The sequence below is a fragment of the Cupressus sempervirens genome, chromosome 7 (assembly GCF_028749045.1).
Source record: "Cupressus sempervirens isolate cs-2001-9-10 chromosome 7, ASM2874904v1, whole genome shotgun sequence".
In the NCBI taxonomy this organism is placed as follows: domain Eukaryota; kingdom Viridiplantae; phylum Streptophyta; class Pinopsida; order Cupressales; family Cupressaceae; genus Cupressus; species Cupressus sempervirens.
Window position 1 is genome coordinate 732,435,586 of NC_143124.1, and position 21,795 is coordinate 732,457,380.

Genomic DNA, 21,795 nt, shown 5'->3' on the forward strand with positions numbered 1-21,795 from the left:
TTCTTCAAAGGGAGAAGATGTACCTATGTAAATGTTCTTTTCTTTTCCTTCCAAACATGTATCTCCCTCCAATAGGTGATTAGAGAAGCTTCTCTTTATGTATATTTATGTGTATATATACATACACACATATGTGTGTCTACATATGTATGTATATATACAAAGATCTCTCTATTTATATAGACACACACACACACACACACACACACACACACACACACACACACACACACACACACACACACACACACACACACATATACATACACATTTATATATATGTATGTACATACATACAAACATAAATATACAAAGATCACAAGGGCATGACAATGAGATGTAGAGATACATATATACATACATACATATAAACATACACACATACATAAATACATACATACATATATACATACATACATACATGCATCCGCATATGCAATTTTATCACCTTGCATACTTAGTTTGGTATGAATAGTTTCGATTGAATTTATCATAGGAGAGTGAATTTTGTAACTTAGTAGTGTAAAAACACCAATAGATCCCAAACACAGTATTTTGAAAGTATCTTTTGAAAAATTCCAAGGGCATAATCTTTTTAGTATCTTTCTTCTTTGGAATATCTTCCATATTCTTCTCTACCAAAGGAATATGTGTGGTCATATTCTTGCCCATGTAGAAACTCTTATGATTTTTGAAATTTTCATTCAATTTCTCTATCTCAATTGGTAGTGACATAGGTCCACCCAAATAAAATGCCTCTATGAATGTTTCCTTATCCAAAGATAGGAAAATCCTTCTATCCCTTTTGTGGAATGACTTATTAACAAGATTGTAGCATTTGATTAATGATTTCACCAAGTCCATATCTACAAACACATCTGGCATAATTAATTTTCCTAGGTTCCTCACCCAAGGGTTACATGTTGGAACCTTTTATTCTCTATTCTTGTAGAAATACTAGAACAATTCATACCCATTTCTATCAAGAACCTCTACATCTCTGCATGATACATATGGTTCTTTGAAAGAAAGATCATTTGCATTTTGGGTGTTGGTGGAACTAGGAAAAACATGTATCCACTCTTCTTCAAATGTACTGGGAGCTTTTGGTGGTGTAGCTAGATCTTCAATCACCGCTTGTGCAATTAGTTATCCTTCACTCTAAACCATTTCTACAAGTAACTCTATCAACTCTGTATACTAGATGTTGAAAGGTTACTAGAAATCACTCTACAACTCAAAATTCACTTTGGAAACTTATGCAATTATGAAATGGTAATGAAAATTTCTTTATCTTTTAGACTTTATTTTTTTTTACAATGGGAGCATGACATTAATGACATTTAAGATAAATACACTTGGAAAACCTATTAGTTCTTGAAAAGTTGGAAAAATATAAGATTTTTCATATCTTTGTACATCCAGCTCATGTTCTTTTTATCCAACTTAAATGTGGCCATTAAAACTACTTTCATGCCTTAAAACTAATAGTTGCGATGATGCAAAAACCAACTCATCGCTCCTTCACCACAGATTTTAAGTTCTTCTTGATTCTATCTATTATCATGCGACTAGGGATATCTTTCTAATGTTTCTCAACCTCTCATCTTATCTTTCTAACTACTAAGTTCAGCCTATGATGCTGCGAATACCTTCATTCACCCCATCATAGCTTTGTTTTACTTTACCCTTCAAACTATTATCATTCGGTGATAAATGAATTTCTTACTAGTTTGCACCTTCGATGCAATTTATACCCAGGCATCCTTTATCCTTGTGATGATGCACTATTTCATATTCTTACCTTATCACCCCTTCACAACAATCAGAGAAGATGCTCATTTTAACCATACAATGCTCTACCAAGCATTTTCCTTTCACACTTTCCTTATCTCACAAAATTGAAACTTAATGCCGTGACCATCTATGTAACCATGTGAGAGTGTGAAAAAAATTCTTAACTACAATAATTCCTTTGTTCTTAGCTTCACATCATTATTTTTTTACCTTTACTCCTGACTTGTGAAGATGTGCTCCATTGTTTTAATTGACTCTTATCTTCTTCTCATAGTTTTGTCACTTAAATGTTAATTATTATGTGAACCCTTGTGAACTTGTGCTAGTCTTTAACCTTAGCTATTCTAAACTAATCATTGCATGTTCACAACATCAATTTGGCAACTGCAATTAAACCTTGTGAATGCACGATCCATAGCATTCACCACTTTGTAGCCTTTACTCTGAGTTATTCATTAACTCTAGTGATGGTGTGATAGTATAAAATATTAATTGTAGTGATCAATGAATCACACCATCACAACTTAACATATTACTTTGCATCAAACCTTCATGAACTAGCAACAAGAATTTCTTCAAAAAGTTGGGCATTTTTCTTGATTTTGCATCCTGTACATCACCTTCATATCTAACCATGTGATCAAGATTTTGTTTAACTATGTTCTTTTCTTCTTTGCTTCACAACTTAAAACTCTAATTCAACAAGTAACCCCGCAAAGGCATGACTAGAAGCTTTCACAACCTTGCTTCATTAACTTGAGGTTTCTTTAACCAACTTATGAAGGTGCACATATTTATAATACTTAACCATCACTACCCTTTTGCATTTTTGAGGCTTAGTTTTCACATTTTATCTGACCCCCTATGATGTTGCAATGACATCTTTATTAACTGCTTCCTTTTATTTGCATGGTTGCAACTCAAAATTTCTTAAGTCAAGAATGACTTGCAGTCATGTGCTCTTCCTTGTTTTTCTCATTTGCATCTCCAAACTTGATGTTATTTTTAGCTATTGCAAAGCTGCACTGAGCTTAGAATGGATTATTTTAGCCTTTTGCCACCTTCGAAATGGTTAGTAAGAAAAGTGGAGAGATGGTGCAATTATTGAGACTTCACAACATTGTGACTTAAGAGACAAGAGATCACAAAATAAAAACATAAAATATTAGCTTAAAACCTAGGAACATAAAGGTACAACAAGGTTTTTCACATATCTCCTTTTAAAAGGAAAATGTATTTGAAATGAACTCCAACGACATAACAAGACAAATATTTGACCTAGGGTTTTTTCATGAGGCTTGACATAACCTTTTAAAAACCCTAAGCTTTTCTCATAATTCTTCTTGATTTTTATAGATTTTAACAAGATTACAAACAAGTGAAAAATCAAGCCGATAGATTACTTTGTGGTTAAAGTGTTGAAATGTAAAGTTTGTACTATGTTTTCTCTAATTGAACACACCTATGACATTGTTGGGCCTCACCAATTAGGTCCTCATTTAGACTTTGTACATTGTTGTAATGCATCTTCATTAAGGACACACAACCAAGATTCCTCCTCTCAAACATATTGGAACTCTACTACTGGTCCACAGTGTGATTTTATGCATGAATAGCTATGATATTTTTCTTTGTAGGTTGATGGATACTACTTCATTTTTGGGTTGCTACTTTAGTCTTCTTCAGTATAGAATTTTCCCTGTCATCTTGATGTGGGATATACTTCAACAATATATGTAATGTACATATTCTATGTTTCATTCTTCTACACATCCCCTTCTTCTTCTTCTATTCTATAGCTTATTTTTTCCTTCTCTTAAGTTACTATTGCATGTGCTAAATATGGGCCTCTAATTTATCCACACACTTCAACATGATTTTTATTTGTTAGGTATGTCCAGGAATGAACACGAGATTGTTCATCCTAAATGTCTGCATAAGGAAATCTATTTTCTTCTATTTAGATGTGGTTTTACTATGCACCCTCAAAATCGAGAGTTTAGTTCAGTAACCAAACCAACTACAATGAAGGATTTAATCTTAAATGAATGTGAGATTAATCTAAAATGTATGCAAGATTATACTATATTTTTTTGATTTTCTATGTAAATAGATGAATTAATCTAGATAATTATACAAATTAATCTAAGAATAATAAGCAAATATTACACTAAGATGTATGCATTTTAATATATGAAATAGGTATTAAAGCTACAAAAGAAGATAGTAGTAATAAGATCTTTAAATGCAAGAATGTTTGAGTACTCAAAATGACAAAGTTTCATTACTGATCAATTGCGTCCTCCTAAAATGAGAGGTATAAGGTCTCTTTTATAAAATCCTAGAACCAATTGAGGGTTGAGATTGAAGCACATGAATGCTTCAAGTTAGAGGAGATTTCAAATTAACTAGAGAGTTTTCATAATTAAAGCAATTAACTAATTTATTTTGGAGAGAACGAGGAGTTAACTAGCTTTGTTTCCTTTTTTGATTCAAAGTTAACTCACAATTTCCAATTTAGATCTGGAGAGAATATTTGGAGATAATGTTTGATTTATTTAATTAATTGTGACCTCATAATTGTATTTTCAATTATTTGAATAATTAAATTCAACAATTAGGATGAGGGTATTTAATAAAAAAAATTATTCCTCAAGTCATGTGTATTAGCTAGAGGGGATAAATTTGTATAATTAAAGTGCTAGGACTTATAATTAAATTAATTCAATTAGAGGGTTTATTTAGCCAATTTAATTTGATGTTTAAAAATTAAATAAGATATGTGATTATTAGGGTTTCTTTGCAGTTTGATACTGATATTAAGAAGAGACAATTGGTCTGAAATGACTAGTAAAATAGGATATTGTTGATCAAGAAATCGATGTTATGAGACTAGTGCACCAAAGTTGGTTTAGAATGGGAAGGTGCCAATTTTGGGGTATTACAACTATCCTTGCTTATTCCTCTTCATATTTTTTCTTTCAGCTTTAATGTAATAAATCTAAAATATTAATATATACAAACTATAGTATTTTGTTAAAAAAAAAACCATATCCATTAAAAATAGTATTACTAGATCTATTGTCAGGTCTATATATGCACTCATATGTAGCATGACCGTAATTATGATAGTTATAGAAAAAACCTTGAAATGAACATGAATTATTAATCAATTTTCCTCTACACACATTTGCAATATGACCAATCTTTCCATAGTAAAACATGTGAGTTTATTAGGCCTCCTACCTAATTTTTCCAACTCCTGTTTGATCTTGGTGTTGCTTATTATGTTCATATTTAGATGACTCAATATTTATATTCGTTAGCCTATATAACCAAAACTATTTGTATCATTGTGTCTCCTTTAGTTCTTCAATTATTCATCAAGATGTTGAAAGAGCTCATTATATTGCTTTATCTTTTAATTTGCATCTTTCTTAGTTTGTAGTTTCTTCTTCAATTTCTCATTCTCCTATTTTAGCCTCTATTATCAATCACAATCTATTGATTCTCCATATTCTTTGCATGAGGGTGTTTATGCATAATGAAATTCTCTTAGGATATGATGAAATTTTGTTTATTGTTTTGGCTTAATGAATCCTTAACAATTTTCTTTGCATCCTTAGTAGTTTTCCTTACTTCCTCAACTACTCTTTTTTCCTTTAAGATCTTCACACACCCTAATAGGCTGACTTTCAAGTTCTCTTTTCAGGTTTTCCACATTACCTTTAAGAGTCTAACTCTTTTCCTTTAAGAACAATAATTATTTATTCCTCAAAATTTGGGACACAAATCATTTAGATTAGTAATCATTGTAGTCAATACTTTCATTTAGATTTTTAATGAGTTATTTTCTTATGGCTATGGACTTCCTTTGTTTTTCATGTAGTTCTTAAATCATCTAGTTTCCACTTTCAAGTTGCTTCTCATACATGTAACTCTCCATGATTGTGGATCTTTTCCTCATGCCATTAGGATTTTTATCAAGAGAACCAAAGATCTGAAACCATTTCTTAGGATTAAAAGGTAATCAAAGGGATTAGTGAGTCAATACAAATAGGCACTGCAAAAATTCAACCACTAATCTACTAGACTAAAGTATTAACTTCCGAATAAAAAAGAATATAATCAATAATAGTAAAAAAGTAAACCATCTCTTACAAACATGAAATCATCACACATAACATATTTATTTAGGTATCATGAAAACCCTTATTAGAGTGTGAAAATCATAGTGGGGATGTTACCCACAAGCTTACTACTATACTAAATGAGTTTCCCTATTAGGAGATTACAATCACCCTTTCTAAGGGTTCACCCTATTAGGAGATATTTTTATATTTTTAGACAAACAAAAAAAACTATAAGGATCTACATTGTGACAGGATTTTTAATACTCTTTTAATAGCTTACCTAGATAAGGGATAAAAGAACATGTTAGAGTTAATTTGATTCATGTATTTTCTTGCTACAACTATTAGGAAACAACAAGATCTCTATTTAAATAGGGAACTTTCCTATCAAATCCAATTTGATTTATGCTCTTCTATAACTATTATCTACTCTTCTTTTCTTTGTATCTCAATTGCAACTTTCAGACTTCACAATCTTTTCCCTTTTCCTCATTATAAACCTTCTTAAGAACAATCCTATAAGACATGCCTTTTTTTTGTCTTGATCATAGTCATTTACTGAAACCTTAAGGTTTCCACTCAAAATCCTTAATAATTTCTCATATTTATTTGTCCAAATATGTCTTATCATGACTATGTTAGCCTCCAACAAGATCTTCCTTGTGAATTACTCAAGGTAGTCAAACATATTTTGATACCTCTAATAAATGGCTTCAAAACTACTATTTAGTATTCTGAATGATCTAAATTGTACCAACTCATCATTACCATAATCTTCAAACTTCATCATCACATCATCCAAGAATATTGAACATACTATACTAGTTGATAATTTGGAATCTTCTATCTATCTTGACAATTTTGATAATTTAAGCTCTTTTTACTAGTTAACCAATTAGGTTATGCTCATGCCTATTCTAAAGGATAATCATGAAAATATTTCTTATGCGATCACATCTAATAATTCCACTTCTACCTTGATTTATATCAAAGTTCACTCTATGTTTTCATCCAATCTACTACATTACTGATCATAAATCCTTACTCATCATATCTTACCTTCATCATGACTTCACCAACTATAGTTCTTAGTTTTTTTGACATAGTTTACATTAACAAAAACTAACCATATTCTCCTTATTATTGCCACAAATTTTCCATAAAGATGACTAAAAATTATTCATATATATATAAAAAAACCACTTAAGAGATAAGTATCCATATAAAATTCAACATTCACACAATACAATGGGAGCATAACATAGAGATCCTCATATTTAAACATGGGCTCTAATACCAAATGTAATGAATCACACAAGAATTATTGGAAATACATATTAAACATAGAATAACATTTTTTGGATTAAAATATAGTATTAAGAAACATATAAACATAATGAAAGTAGAAGACTAACACACTACCAATGATTCTCAAGCATTTAAACTATGTTCCAATAATCAATCATCGACAAAGAAATATAACATACAAGGGACATTTAGATTAATACATTAACATCCAATTTGATTTAAATTTTACTCCCAAAGAAAAATTCCTACATGCTTAAACATACAATTTCATTTAGCAGCTTAAGTATGTAGACTAATCATAAGTTCACATTTACTTTAGCTAACTTAAAGGTTTTCCCATATATTTTGACTTTGAAGGATATGTCTCTTAAAAGGGTACTCAGATATGCAACAATCTAGTTTAATGGATGAGTGGAAGTATCCACTATCACAAAATTGACTAACCAAAACTAACTCAATATCCTAGATGTGACTCAAAATCCTAGAAGCATTTTCTAGATGTTACTATGGGTCCCAGATGTTACTAAAGATATCCTAAAATAAACTTAGAATCTCAGAGTCACTAGAAGTGACCCAATATTTACAAGAAGTGGCATAGGATCTTGGGGATGTGATTTTTTGATGTCTATCCTTAAAAAATAAGATTAAAATGTCGTAAAAATAATTAAATCTACACCAAGGAACACCATGAATGTGTGACTCAAGGAGATAGACACTTGAACACTTCAATACATTAAATTTAAGAAAATAAAGTCCACCAATATAACTGAGAGTGGAGGGCGGGGGGGGTGGGGTGGGGGGGGGTGGTGTGAATTAGTTATCCAACTTTTATAACATATATCAACCTTATTAATTCTTATACATGTGAGAAATATAATCAACAATGATAATACGATACTCATACATAATAACACTAGCTATGTTAATTAGGGAAACCCTTGATTAGATGGAAAACCTTGATGGGGTTGATACTTGTAAAATAATGTACTAATATAAATGTTCCTTGTTAGAGGATGGACTCTATTAGGAGTCAATGAAATACATTTGTTACATATCAATCCTTGTTAGGACACTTTGAATCCTTATTAGGATAATCCAACCCTATTAGGAGTTGTAAAAGGCAGATGCACCCATTGTCAAAATAGCTTTAGGGACAAGATCACTAAACTCACTATCCAACTGATCTCTATATTTTTCCTTGCAAAATAATAGAAATGTATAGCTCCTTCTCTTTTGTTTGCTCAAACTTATCCTCTTCTGATGTTGATACTAGATCACCAACTTAAAATCCAATAATGTCTTGGATCACTTACTTGTCTATACCAAATACTTCACATATCTCACTTGAATTACACTCAACTTACAATTTCTTCACAAGTAAAATATCCTTCCTTTATACCATATCCTTGAAATAATTCCTTGAGTTAGACTTGAGGCTTTCCTGATTAATTATAATAGGATCTCATTATGATAATTAATTTTTTTATAGTTACACAACACTATCAGCTCACAGGCTTTGCAAATTATCACATGTATGACATCATACCTTGTACACTTTCTAACATCATCATTAGGTTGTCTACTCTCACTATGTAACTACACATATCATGATTCTATCTCTATTAGGAAATAGAATCCAAACATTAGAAACTACTTCTTAGGTACTCTATCTATAAACTATCTTCTATAAATCAAACATATCTTCGACTCTCTATATACAAACTTAACCACTTCATTAGAACATAGTGTAGAACATGTCCTTAACTACTCTTGACTTGATTTTAAATGCTTTGTTTCTATGACTTCATTCTCTGTCTACTACTCTACCAGTCTTCACAAAAAAAATCCTATGTTGACATCAATGAAAAACAAAGTCATTAAAGCAACATGTCAATCTCCCCAAATTCTCTAGCAAGGCTTACAATAATCCTCCAAAGGAATACCATCATCATTCATGCTAACAATCTCTAGATTTGGAATTGATGAAAACATAGATGAAAAAACATCTAAGTTACAAGAATACCGAATCAAACTGTACTACTACTACTGTTGCTCTTTTCTTTTCAAATCCTCTTCATCAATCAAATCTAAAAATCTCTAGAACATTGATTCATGTACATCTCTTTCTTACTATCTGCATCGGTTTTTCACACTCCAATTCTCAAGAACAACTCTCATTCTTCTATGGATAGAAATAAAGTTTTCACAACTTCTCTCATTCAATATTTCTTCCTATCAATACTACTTCTCCCTTGATATATAAGATATCTTAAATGTACATGTTCCCTCCCCATTAGAGGATCTTCTCCCCCATTCATGGCACTTCTCTCTCTCTCACTCAGAGGAGATGCTTTTCATTTCTATTTCTCCCCCATTGACATGAATGAAAAAGGCTTCATTACATCAATCATCTATTCCAAGTCTTTAATAATATCAACTATCCAAAGACACTATTCTAAACCAACTACCAAGAGTCCTTGATGACTGTACTCATCTCAGATACTCTCCCATATAGGAAGCATCAACATTCAGCCTAGACAAAAAATAGTGCTTTGTATCACTAGACTGATGCAATCTTTGCATCATCTACTTGGAAGTAGGTAGTAGCATAAACCCAAGCATAACTTGTAAGTACTCAAATGTATCTTTAGGAAAAGGGTTTGTAAATATATCTGCAATCTTCTCTTTGGTATTAGATACTCTAATATGATTTCTTTCTCTGCATCTTTATCTCTCAAAACATGATACTTAATAGATATATTCTTAGTCTAAGAATGCAACACACAATTCTTAGACATACTCACCTTACCTATATTATTAGAATGTTTGATAAAAAGTTTTGAAAAATTTATCCCAATATCCTTCAACATCTTCTTCATCCACATGATTTGATTACAAAATGTATGATAATAGATTTACAAAACTCTATCCCAATATCCTCCAACATCTTCTACATCCACATGCTTTGATTACAATTATTTGTTGATGCAAGAGCATCCTAGGTTTCCTTGTAATCCTACACTTTTTGTTCATTCTGCCAATTGATGTTGAGTGCTAGTTTCCAGTTGATGTTGAGTGCCAGTTTCTAGTTGATGCTAAGTGCTAGTTTCTAGCTGATGCTAAGTGCCAGTTTTCAGTTGATGCTAAGTGTCAGTTTCTAGTTGATGGAGTTACTAATAGAGTTGTTAATGCATAAGAGTGGAGTTACTAATAGAGTTTCTAATGCATTGAGTAGAAGATGTTCTTTGTTGATTGAAATGAAGGTTGAAGTTCTTGGTTTTGATGAAATGAAAGAGTTGTATGATGCTGATCCTAATTTTTCTGAGGCATGGAGAGAGTGCAGAGCACCAAAATTGATAGATCACATAAGTAAGTATGATGAGTAGTTCATTCAAGAAGGTATGTTGTTCAAAGACATTTAGTTTTGTATTCCTAGAAGTTTTATGAGGTTGAATCTGATTAAGGAAAAACATAGTGGTGGATTAGTTGGACATTTTCGAATTGATAAGACATGGATTTTGTTGAAAGAGAAGTATTATTGGCCACAAATGTATAAGGATGTCTAGAAATTTGTAAAGAGTTGTGGAGTTTGTCAAATTGGAAAAGGAGTAAGCCAAAATACTAGTTTGTATACACCTATTACTATTTTTGAGAAACCTTGGAGTGACATCAGTATGAATTTTATTCTTGGATTATCTAAGATAGTGAAGGGGTATGATTCCATAATTTTTGTAGTGGATAGATTTTCTAAGATGACTCATTTCATACCAAGTAAGAAGACATCAGATGTAGAGCATGTTGCTAAATTTTTTTTTAAAGAGATTGTGAGATTGCATGGATTACCAAGAAGTATTATTTATGATAGAGATAGTAAGTTTGTTGGTTATTTTTGGAAGACTTTATGGAAGAAGATGGGTACTGAGTTGAAGTTTAGTTCGACATTCCATCCACAAATAGATGGACAGATAGAGGTTGTGAATAGAAGCTTAGGTAATTTGCTAAGATGTTTAGTTGGAAATAAGCCACGTAATTGGGAGATGGTATTGGCACAAGCTAAATTTGCATATAATAATTCTATGAATAGGAATACATGGAAGACACCTTTTGAGATTGTTACTAGAATGCATCCTAGAGGCATATCAGATTTGAGAGATGTTGCTAGTGAAGAAAAGAGAAGCGTTGTAGGAGAAGAGTTTGTTGATTTTATGGAGTCTTTGCATAAGGAAGTGAAGTTGAGGTTGGAGAAAAGTAATTAGAAGTATAAGGATAATGCTGATTAGTCTAGAAGATACCATGATCTTCAAGTTTTTGATGAGGTGATGGTTCATCTAAAGAAAGGAAGATTTCTAGTTAGAACATATAGTAAGCTGAAGATGAAGAAATTTGGACCTTGTAAGATCTTGAAGAAGTTTGACAATGGAAATGCTTATGAAGTTGAGTTACCTAAGGACATGGATATATCGCTTATATTTAATATTGCTGATTTATATAAGTATCATGAGTTAGATGATGAAGTTTTTTTATCAGATGATTATCCTAAGAAGCAAATTGAAGAAGTTGAAAAGGTATTGGATCAAAGAGTTGGTAAGAGCACAAGAGGAAATTATTACTATGAGTATTTGGTGAAGTAGAAGAATAGACCAATTGAAGATGCTACATGGATTTCTCAATCTGAGTTGGATTCATCTCAAGTTGTGATATCTTAATGATTCAAGAGAATCATTTCTTCCAACTCTGGTTGTCTGATGTAGGAGCATCTTGGGTTTCCTTGTAATCCTACACTTTTTTATCTAGTTTCAAGTTGATGTTGAGTGCTAGTTTCCAGTTGATGCCGAGTGCCAATTTTTAGTTGATGTCGAATGCTAGTTTCTGGTTGATGCTAAGCACCAGTTTCAAGTTGATGTCAAGTGCTAGTTTCTAGTTGATTCTGAGTGCCAGTTTCCAGTTGATGCCAAGTGCCAGTTTTCTAGTGTGTGCTGAGTTATCTAGTGTGTGCCAAGTTGTCTGTGTTTTTGGTTCTTAGTGGGAGCTGACTTGTGTATTTAATTTTTATCATGAATTTAATAATAGTATCGTGCTTAGGGATGAGTGTTGACCATTTTGAGGTTTGCCTTTCTATTATGTAATGTTCTAGAATATTTTGTAAGCCATTTTGGCAAGTATAAATAGAGTGCTTAGGCTCATATTAAAGGGTAGAACTTAGAGATTTTGAGAAGAAGACTGAGAGAGAATTCTAAAAAGGAATGCATATGTGTCTAGAAATGTGAATTCAAAATTGAATCATGAATCTAGAAGTTGTATTTAGTATTTGGCCATAACCTAGAAGGCCTTACAAATGGGCATGTATGCTGATTACTTGTTGAATCAATAAAATATCTTGTTCTCTCTCCTTGGTGTTGTATTTTTTTTTGTGTCTTCTTCTATGTTAACTCTTGCAAGGTGGTTGGGGTAGCTGGGTGTGCCCTTGGCCCTAGTTATTCCATTTTCTCCTTGTGTCATTTGTCATTGCTACATACTCTACATCAATTGTACTCTATGAAATACAATTCTATTTCTTGCTTAGCCAAGAAGCCAATCTTCCTCCAAGGAAAATTTCTCCACCACTAGTGCTCTTTCTATCATCCATACTGCCAACCCAATCTGCATTAGTATAAGAACATAAAGTGAACTCACATGAAATATCATACCATAAACCAAAATTAGGTGTACCCTTCAGATATCTGAATATCCTCTTTACTATTGCATAATTAGATTCTATAGGATCAGCTTGAAATATTGATACTATCTCACTACATTTTCTATATTTGGTCTAGTGTGAGTTAGATATTATAAACCTCTACTCATAGATCTATACATCTTCTACTCAAATATAGGTGTCTCATCTTTGGTAGATAATTTGTGACTATTTATCATAGGTGTATCAATTACAACTTTCTAAACCAAATATTTTCTACAAAATTTTCAAGTACTTATCTTGTGATATGAAAATACCATCATGGTTTTTCACAATTTGTAAACCCAAGAAAAAATTCATCTCACCAATCATACTCATCTCAAACTAATTCTTCATTTCATCAACAAACTTATCACTTGCTTCATCATTTCCTCCGAAGATTATGTCATCAATAAATATCACAATGATCAATAATCCATTCTCAATTTCTTTCAAATATAAGTTATTGCCTATCGTACCTTTAGAAAATCCTTTTTTTTCCAAATATTTGTTCAACCTTGCATACTAGGTTCTAGGTGCTTACTTTAGACAATACAATGCTTCGGCATACCATATCATTTTCTTCTATCAAAGGAAATCCTTTAGGTTGCTCAATGTAGACTTCTTCTTCAAGTTCTCCATTCAAAAATATTGACTTTATATGCATCTAATATACTTTAAACTTCTTATTTTCTGCATAATCCAAGAACATTCTTATTGCTTTCATTTTGGAAATAGGGGAAAATGTCACTTCATAATCTATGCATTCTTTCTATGAATATCCTTTGCATACCAACCATGCTTTATTCCTCATTACTTCACCTTGTTTATTTATCTTATTTCTAAATACCCATTTAGTTCCTATAACATTCTTGTCTTTGTGTCTAGGAACCAATTCCCATGTCCCATTCTTCACAATCTAATGTAGTTCTTACTTTGTTACTTAAATCCAATGATCATCCTTGTATGCCTCATTTGCACTTTTATCTCTTCTATTGGTTATGATCTTTGTTCTCTTCTTTGCTCAATAATTTGAGCATCATTCTGAAATTCATTGTTAGTCTTCAGGAGAACTTTAATATTTTCTCTAATAGATTTAGGATTATCTTCTTCATCATCAGAATTGTAATCCAACATTCTCTCTTTAACTCCAAAATTTTATCCACTTTCACATTTGCACACTCAATTTAATGCCCCACTTAGAGATTCTTAGAACAAAGACAAATAAAAAGCCATTTTTTTCTTAAAGAGATAAAGCATGGCTACATACAACATTAGCATGTAAGTGATCTTCAAGATCATAGCAAAAGACTCAACCAACAATCTCCAAATGTCACTGCTTACTAACAGATTCATTACTAGCTAAGTAAGATAATCATATAATAAAACCTGATAAGATATTTTAGAATTTGACTAACCCTAAATTGATATATTAAACATCCCTTCACTACAGGAGGCATTAACTCCCCAAAGGTTACCCAAGAAACCTTCCAAAAAATATTCAATAAGTCCAAAAGTACTAGTTGTTGCCTGAGTAGGTTTTCTCATAGACCCTGTGCAATGCTTTTCCAGTATCATGAGATACTTTTCAGTATTGTATGATACTATTTACTACTACCATACAATAATTTACAAGTATTGCATGATACATCTTACAACTATCATGCACTACTTTCCAATATCAAATGAAATACTTTACTAGCATTGTATGATACCTTTGGCTATTGTTATATGATACTTTCTACTATTGTGCTAGTTACAATATTGCCCAAGTTTGTGAAGAAATGCCCAATGATCAATTTAGAATGAAAATAAAGTTAGAACCTCGACATTGGGGAGTAACATAATCTTAATTGTCAAGGAGTAAACACTCAAAAACATAAGGAAGCTCAATAACTCAAACATGTAAACTGTAGTATCTAATGCAATCATGCGGAAAGCAACATCACAATGAACATTCATATACATAAATCAACTATCTCAATAAATGGAAATAACACTCAAGCCAAATAGTATAGAGGTCTAAAACTAAGATCATGAGACAATGCAATACAATAGGTCCTGGTTAAATTCTTTATGGGTCTACTATGTAAGGACCCTAGTGTAGATTAGATCACTTGGGACTCCCAAGCTAAACATCATGTAGAAGCTCTCCCTTAGGACTCCCTTGGGAGGCCATTGCACTATGTCCTTGTATGAATTATATAGGCAGATACCCTTAGATGAACCATACATGTATTTCACATTTTATTATCTTAGTTTTAATACCCATTAATACATTTAGTTACCACTTGCTAGAAACTTCTTTATGATAACCTTGTCAAGAACATGACCTAGGATTATGAGAGAAGCCCCTCCACTTGTCTACCCTAGATACCTATCCTCATCACATGATGAGTTCCTATAAGTAATGAAATTTCCCAACCCAACCCCAATGAACATAACTCAATTGAAAAAATTGGGAGTTTGGCTCTTGCAAGAACCTAACAAGTTTACGCTCATGTGTGGGCATATCAACTACACGAAGATCATAAAAAACAAGGGCTAGATGAGAAAAAATAAAAATACCAAGTATAAAATTACTCAATTGAGCACATAGTTAGGAGTACAAATTTGACATGAATCCTAATGCAAGAAGAAAAATTTATGGTTAGATTGGATTTTGCATGGGTAATCTGAATCCATAAACAACATCAGTGCTAAGAAACACTCAATAAAATTGGGTGGCACATAAATCAAAGGGAAGTCAAAATCACCCAAAAACCAATGTTGACAAAAATCAACAAAATTAAAACCCTTTTTACAATTGGGTATAAAAACCCTAGATATCAAAAAAAAATTGGGTTCGGATTCCATATGCAAAAATAACTAGCATAATGGTCGAAACCCCCATATCTCACACAAAAAAGTAACAAATGCTCATACTCGCCCAACTAGGTACAACTAACATGTAGGAACAAAGGGGAACACTATTTCTCTGGCTCCGAACATATATGTGCATGAAACAAACTAAAAAATGAAACAAAAACACAAAAACAAAAGAGCCCTACCTAGAAGCCAAAAGGGGAAAAATAGGAATGGTCACAATAAAATAATTTCTCTGCAAAAACCACCAAAAGTCTCCCATAGTCGGATCCAATTAGATCAATCTCATGATGATTCCACACTCGTAACTCCCACAATGAGTAAAAAATCAATACCTGTTTAAGAGGATTTGGGATTTTTGCTCTCAAATTTCCAATTTGAAAGTGAGAAGTGAGAAATCTTTCACTTTTTGGGATATATATTTACTTTAAAAGTGAAATATTAAAATAGGATAATAACTGACTCACTTAAATAAATCCCTTTTAACCTAGACAAAATTGGGACAATTCCAATTAAATGAAATTAAACTATGACAAAGCTACCAATAATTAAAATAATTCAATCAAAAACCAAAATACCCTTAAAACATTAAATCACAATATTTCTTAATAATTTCAGCGACAATGTGGATATCTAAATGCACAAACATAATATTGGTCTAGTCACAAATACAAATGAATTCATATTTATTAAATAACCAAAGGGCTTAGTTAACAATTAAACAAGATACATCACTTATACATGGATGACATTTGTTAGGTATAACTAGCCACATCACTAACTTCATGTGCCTTTTTCGGGGATATAAACCCTATACACTAAACAACATGATCAAGTGCAATTGCATATAATATTATTGTAGAAGCAAAAAATGCATTAAATCACATAATTAACTATTTATTTAATTACATTCAAATAATCTACTTACATCACTCACTGCATCATAAAACATCTAAAGGAAATAATGAATTAAATATACATAGCATTGAATCATAGTATCTAGAATCCAATAAGCCCACCATATAATCATAAACAAAGTATGTGTTTGAATACAAAATAACAAGATATCATCATAAAGCATCATGTCACATCAATAAGCATCATCATGCTGATATGATCAAATTGAACAACATAGTATCTATCATCTATGATATTGGCAATCAAAATATAGCATCTAACCATCAAGTTATCTCAGATATCATCCAACATGAGTATCAAAATATCTCTTGAATCTAAGATATAATAAGGTACTAAATGCAAACATGAGAGGCACTACATCCTCCCCCACTAGGCATAGGCTTTCTCCTAGAAGCCTACAAAAGATAAGGGTGCAAATCTATCAATTGTGTGGTATCCTCTAGAGTAGTAGAAGCCTTATCATTTAGGTCCCATTGGACCCTTAATTTCTCTAGATCTTGACCTCTGAGGGTTAACCTTCGATGCTGAAGGATACGAATGGGCTCCAAAGAAATCTAGATATTCTCCACCTACAAAGCATCCTAGTCAAGTACATGGGTCACATCAAGAATATACTACCTCAAAATAGAAACATGGAAAACATCATGGATGCATGATAGGCTAGGTGGAAATGCTAGTCAATAAGAAATAAGACTGATCCTCTCAAGGATCTCAAATGGTTTGAAAAAGTGTGGTGCCAACTTAGAGCCTTTCCCATAATAGATGGGGCTCTTCCGTGGACACACTCTCAAAAACACTCGGTCACCAACTAAAAGTTGATGATCCAACCTATGGGTATCTGCATAGTTCTTATGCCTTTCTAGAGCAGTAACCAAATGTTCTCTAATATGAATGATCTACTACTCCATATCCTAAAGCATCTCTAGACCTAAAATTTCTTGGCCCTCTAAATGATCCTAACTCAAAGGGGTATGACATGGTCTACCATACAAGTCCTAAAAAGGTGACATGCCAAGAAAACTATGGTACCCATTATTATAAGAAAAATCAACAAGGTACAAATAGTCCTCCCACTTCACCTACCTATCCATTAGATACACATGAATCATGTATTCTAGAACCTAGTTCACTTTCTCTATGTAACCATCAATCTTTGGATGGTGTGCCAAACTAAAATTGAGTTGCACACCTAAAGAATGCTAGAGAGATGTCAACAGTGATGAAGTAAACACTAGATCTCTATTTGATATAATCCAATTAGGAATTCCAAGCAATCGAACAATGTCTTCCAAGAAAACATGCACTACATAAGAAGCTATGTAGGATGCTTATGGAAAAAAAATGTGCTACCTTGGACAACCTATCAACTGTCACCATGATGAAATCATGTCATTGTAATGACATAGGCAACCCTATGATAAAATTAATAGATATACTATCCCACTTCCACTATAGAATGGTATGTAGCTACAAAAGGACTATTGAATGCTGATGCTTTTCCTTCACTCTCTAGAACTCAAGACATCAAGCAACAGAATAAAAAATATCACACCTCATCCCTACCTAAAAGTACAACTATCTAAGTTTTGCATGCATCTTCTTAATGTCGAGATGTGTAGAATATGGTGCACAATGTGATTCTAAGAAAATCAAGGCACAAAGATCACCAGATGCTGGAACATAAATGCACCCAAAGTATCCATATAGTCCATCAAACTCCAAGGAATAATCTAAAAACCTCCCCTCAAGGGTACATCTAGACTCAATCTCCACCCTCACCTCCTGATACCATGTGTCACTAGGTAAGACCTCTAAGACACAACCTCATAAATCTACTCCAAATGACAAAATTGATATCTCATGTCATATCATATTCAAGGCATCTGTAATGAAATTCTCTTTCCTTTGATGTAATGAACATCAAAATAACATTCACATAAAATCCCCATCCAACAACATTGTTGTGTGTATAGGTTTGGTTGGGTAAAGATATACTCCAAGCTATGATAATTGTTATGCAACTCAAAACTATGTCCCAAAAGGAGATGTCTCAAGTGCACAAGCACATGCACAACTACCATAGACTACAAATCATGAGTGCGGTAGTTAAGCTGATGATATCTAAGTTTTCTAGACTAAAATGCAATTACATGACCATCCTACATCAACACTACACCCACACCCTCCAACGATGCATTTGTGAAAACCATAAAATTACCTATAGGATTAGACACAACAAGGACTAATGCACTAGTTAATCACTCCTTCAGAGCCTCAAATGCTAACTCACACTAATTTGATCAAACATACTTCTTTCCTTTCCACTAAAGAGAAGTGATAGGATGAGTCACTTGTGAGAAGGCCTTCATGAATCGACTATAGTAACTTGCCAATCCCATGAAAATACTAACCTCGAAAGCACTAGTGGGTGCCAACCAATCCATGATAGCTTGGATTTTCTCTAGATCTACTACAATACCATCACCTATGATGATTTTCCCCAAATACATTACCTCAAATTGGAAGAATCCACATTTACCCAAGTTTCCATACTACTAATCATCTCATAAGCACTACAACACCTAGCATAAATAGACCTTGTGCTCTTCAATAGTTTTTGAATAGATCAATAAGTCATCCAAGAAAACAAGGACACACTAATCAAGGTATGTGCAAATATTCCATTTATCAAACTCATAAACACTAATGGCACATTGGTTAACCCAAAGGGTACAACCATAAACTCATAATGCCCATAACATGTACAAAAATTTGTCTGATGAATGGCAACCTCATGAATCTAAAGATGATGGTAGTGACTTAAGATCTATCTTTGAGAATACTCTTTCTCCCTTTATCTGATTAAACAAGTCATTAATCCTTAACAAGGGATACTCATTCTTTACCATCACCTTATTCAATAGCTAGTAATAAATGCATAAATGTAATGAACCATCTTTCCTCTTCACAAAGATGATTGGTACACCCCATGGAGATACACTAGGAAAAATATAGCCCTTGTATAATAATTCCTCCAAGTATATTTTGAGCTCACTCAAATCTTGAGTTATCATATAATAGGAAGCTCATGAAATAGGCTCATCTCCTAGAATTAGATCAATATGAAAATCAATGGTATGCTTCATTGACATACTTGGTATCTCATCAGGGAATACAAAAACATACTCATGAAGGAGTAGGCAATCATCTAGCATCACCCCATGAATCTTAGCCTCCTTAAGGTCACTAAAAAAGACCACAAATATCTAACATCCATGTCACACATTCTTCTTCAACTGCTTAGCTGAGATCATCTGAAGTGAGACTATCCTCTAAACACCTACTAGCTCCACCTACCCACCTATGTCATCCACACACTATACCAACTGATTTTAGTAATGTATTTTTCTTTATGGGAGGCTAACCAATCCATACCCAATACGATGTCATAAGATCCTAAGGGTGGGATATGAAGATCAAATGTGGTGGCGAAGGTGTCCAAGTTGAGCACATAACCACTGACTATGGAATCCATAATCACCTTGGAATGTGTAGCTAACTCAACCCGCCACCTATCAACTTGTCATGTAGGAACTAGCCTACATTGTTGAACAAGGGATGGTGAAATAAAAGAATCTAAAGCACCTAAATAAATTAATACTATAGAAGAATTACCATGCAACATACTTGTAGCCTTGTCTATAGTACCATAGTGCTCAACTTGACAATTTTCACCTATCACAAATACTCTATGGGAAATGCTTAAATCACCCATAGTAGGCTCACCTCTATTAGGTCCTAAAGATGTCTTTAGAGGACACTCCAATGATCTATGTTCGAGCTGACCACATGAAAAATATGCTTCTCTAAACCTAGAACTAGATCCACATCCATCCTAGAGAACACTAGAATATGGTGCACTCCCTCTACTAGAGCTATGATGATTACCTAAAGATAGATGAATTTTATGGGATTTCTGATCTTGATTCTAGTCACAACCTTTTCCTCTTGTGATACCTAAACTCTATCCACCCTTAGGCTAATATAGACAATGTTGTCAACACTAGCGATTATGACCACCTTGTGAGGGTGTTGAATGGGCTTGGACCTACCCTATGAACTATGCCTAAGGGGGTAGTAATCTCTACCCTATAGATTATGTACTATGGCTCTAAGAGCCTAATCTAACACTAAACACCCTAGCCACATTTCTCTTAGCAATTCTTTCCTTCTTTGTAGTGAATGCAAGTGTCCTAGGCTAGTGAAGATGAACATCCCCAATGATAGAGTATATAAGACCCTTGAAAAAAATGTTGTGTGAGGAGTACCTCATCATAATTATAGCTTGAGTACTCTCTCAACCCAAAAAAACACCTCTCATACTGATCCTCTAACATGTTCCCCTATTTTAGCTCATGGAACTCATCAGTACAGGCCTCTTGGTACTATGGAGATAGAAAATTTTCTCTAAAACTCTCTCCAAAGATCTCCCAAGTGAGATTTGTTATATTGATTTGGCACTTCTCATTCTTCATATCATACTATACACATCTATTGTCTCTCGGTTGTGTAATAACATAATGGGCCTTCAAGTTTCTTTCACAAAGATGCAAGGGAAAGTAATGCCCCATATCTAGTAATCATGTCTTAACCTTGAGAACACCTCCTAGGCCATTAGATAGTGGTGGTTTAGACCTTTGAAGGTCTCTCATCATATCCACTTAGATGGAATCTCCATCATGTTGACCATGACCTCTCCTATGGTAATCTCCACCTCTAGGTGGTGTGTGAGAATGCTCATGTTCATGCCCACACTCTTCTTTGTCTTCATTCCTTGACATGTGGGAGTCTCCATGGTGATATCCCTCTTCTTGGCTATAGGTATGTCAGTTTTCCTCAACTTGAGGTCCCAATTGAGCTATAAGATCATGTAAAAAAGGCACCAATTCTTCAATAATAACTTTATTTTTATTACTCTATCCTCCCCCATCTTCCTGACATTCCTCCTCATGGTGTTCTTCTTAATTGTTGTTCTGTTGGTTATTCCTTCAACCACTAGGT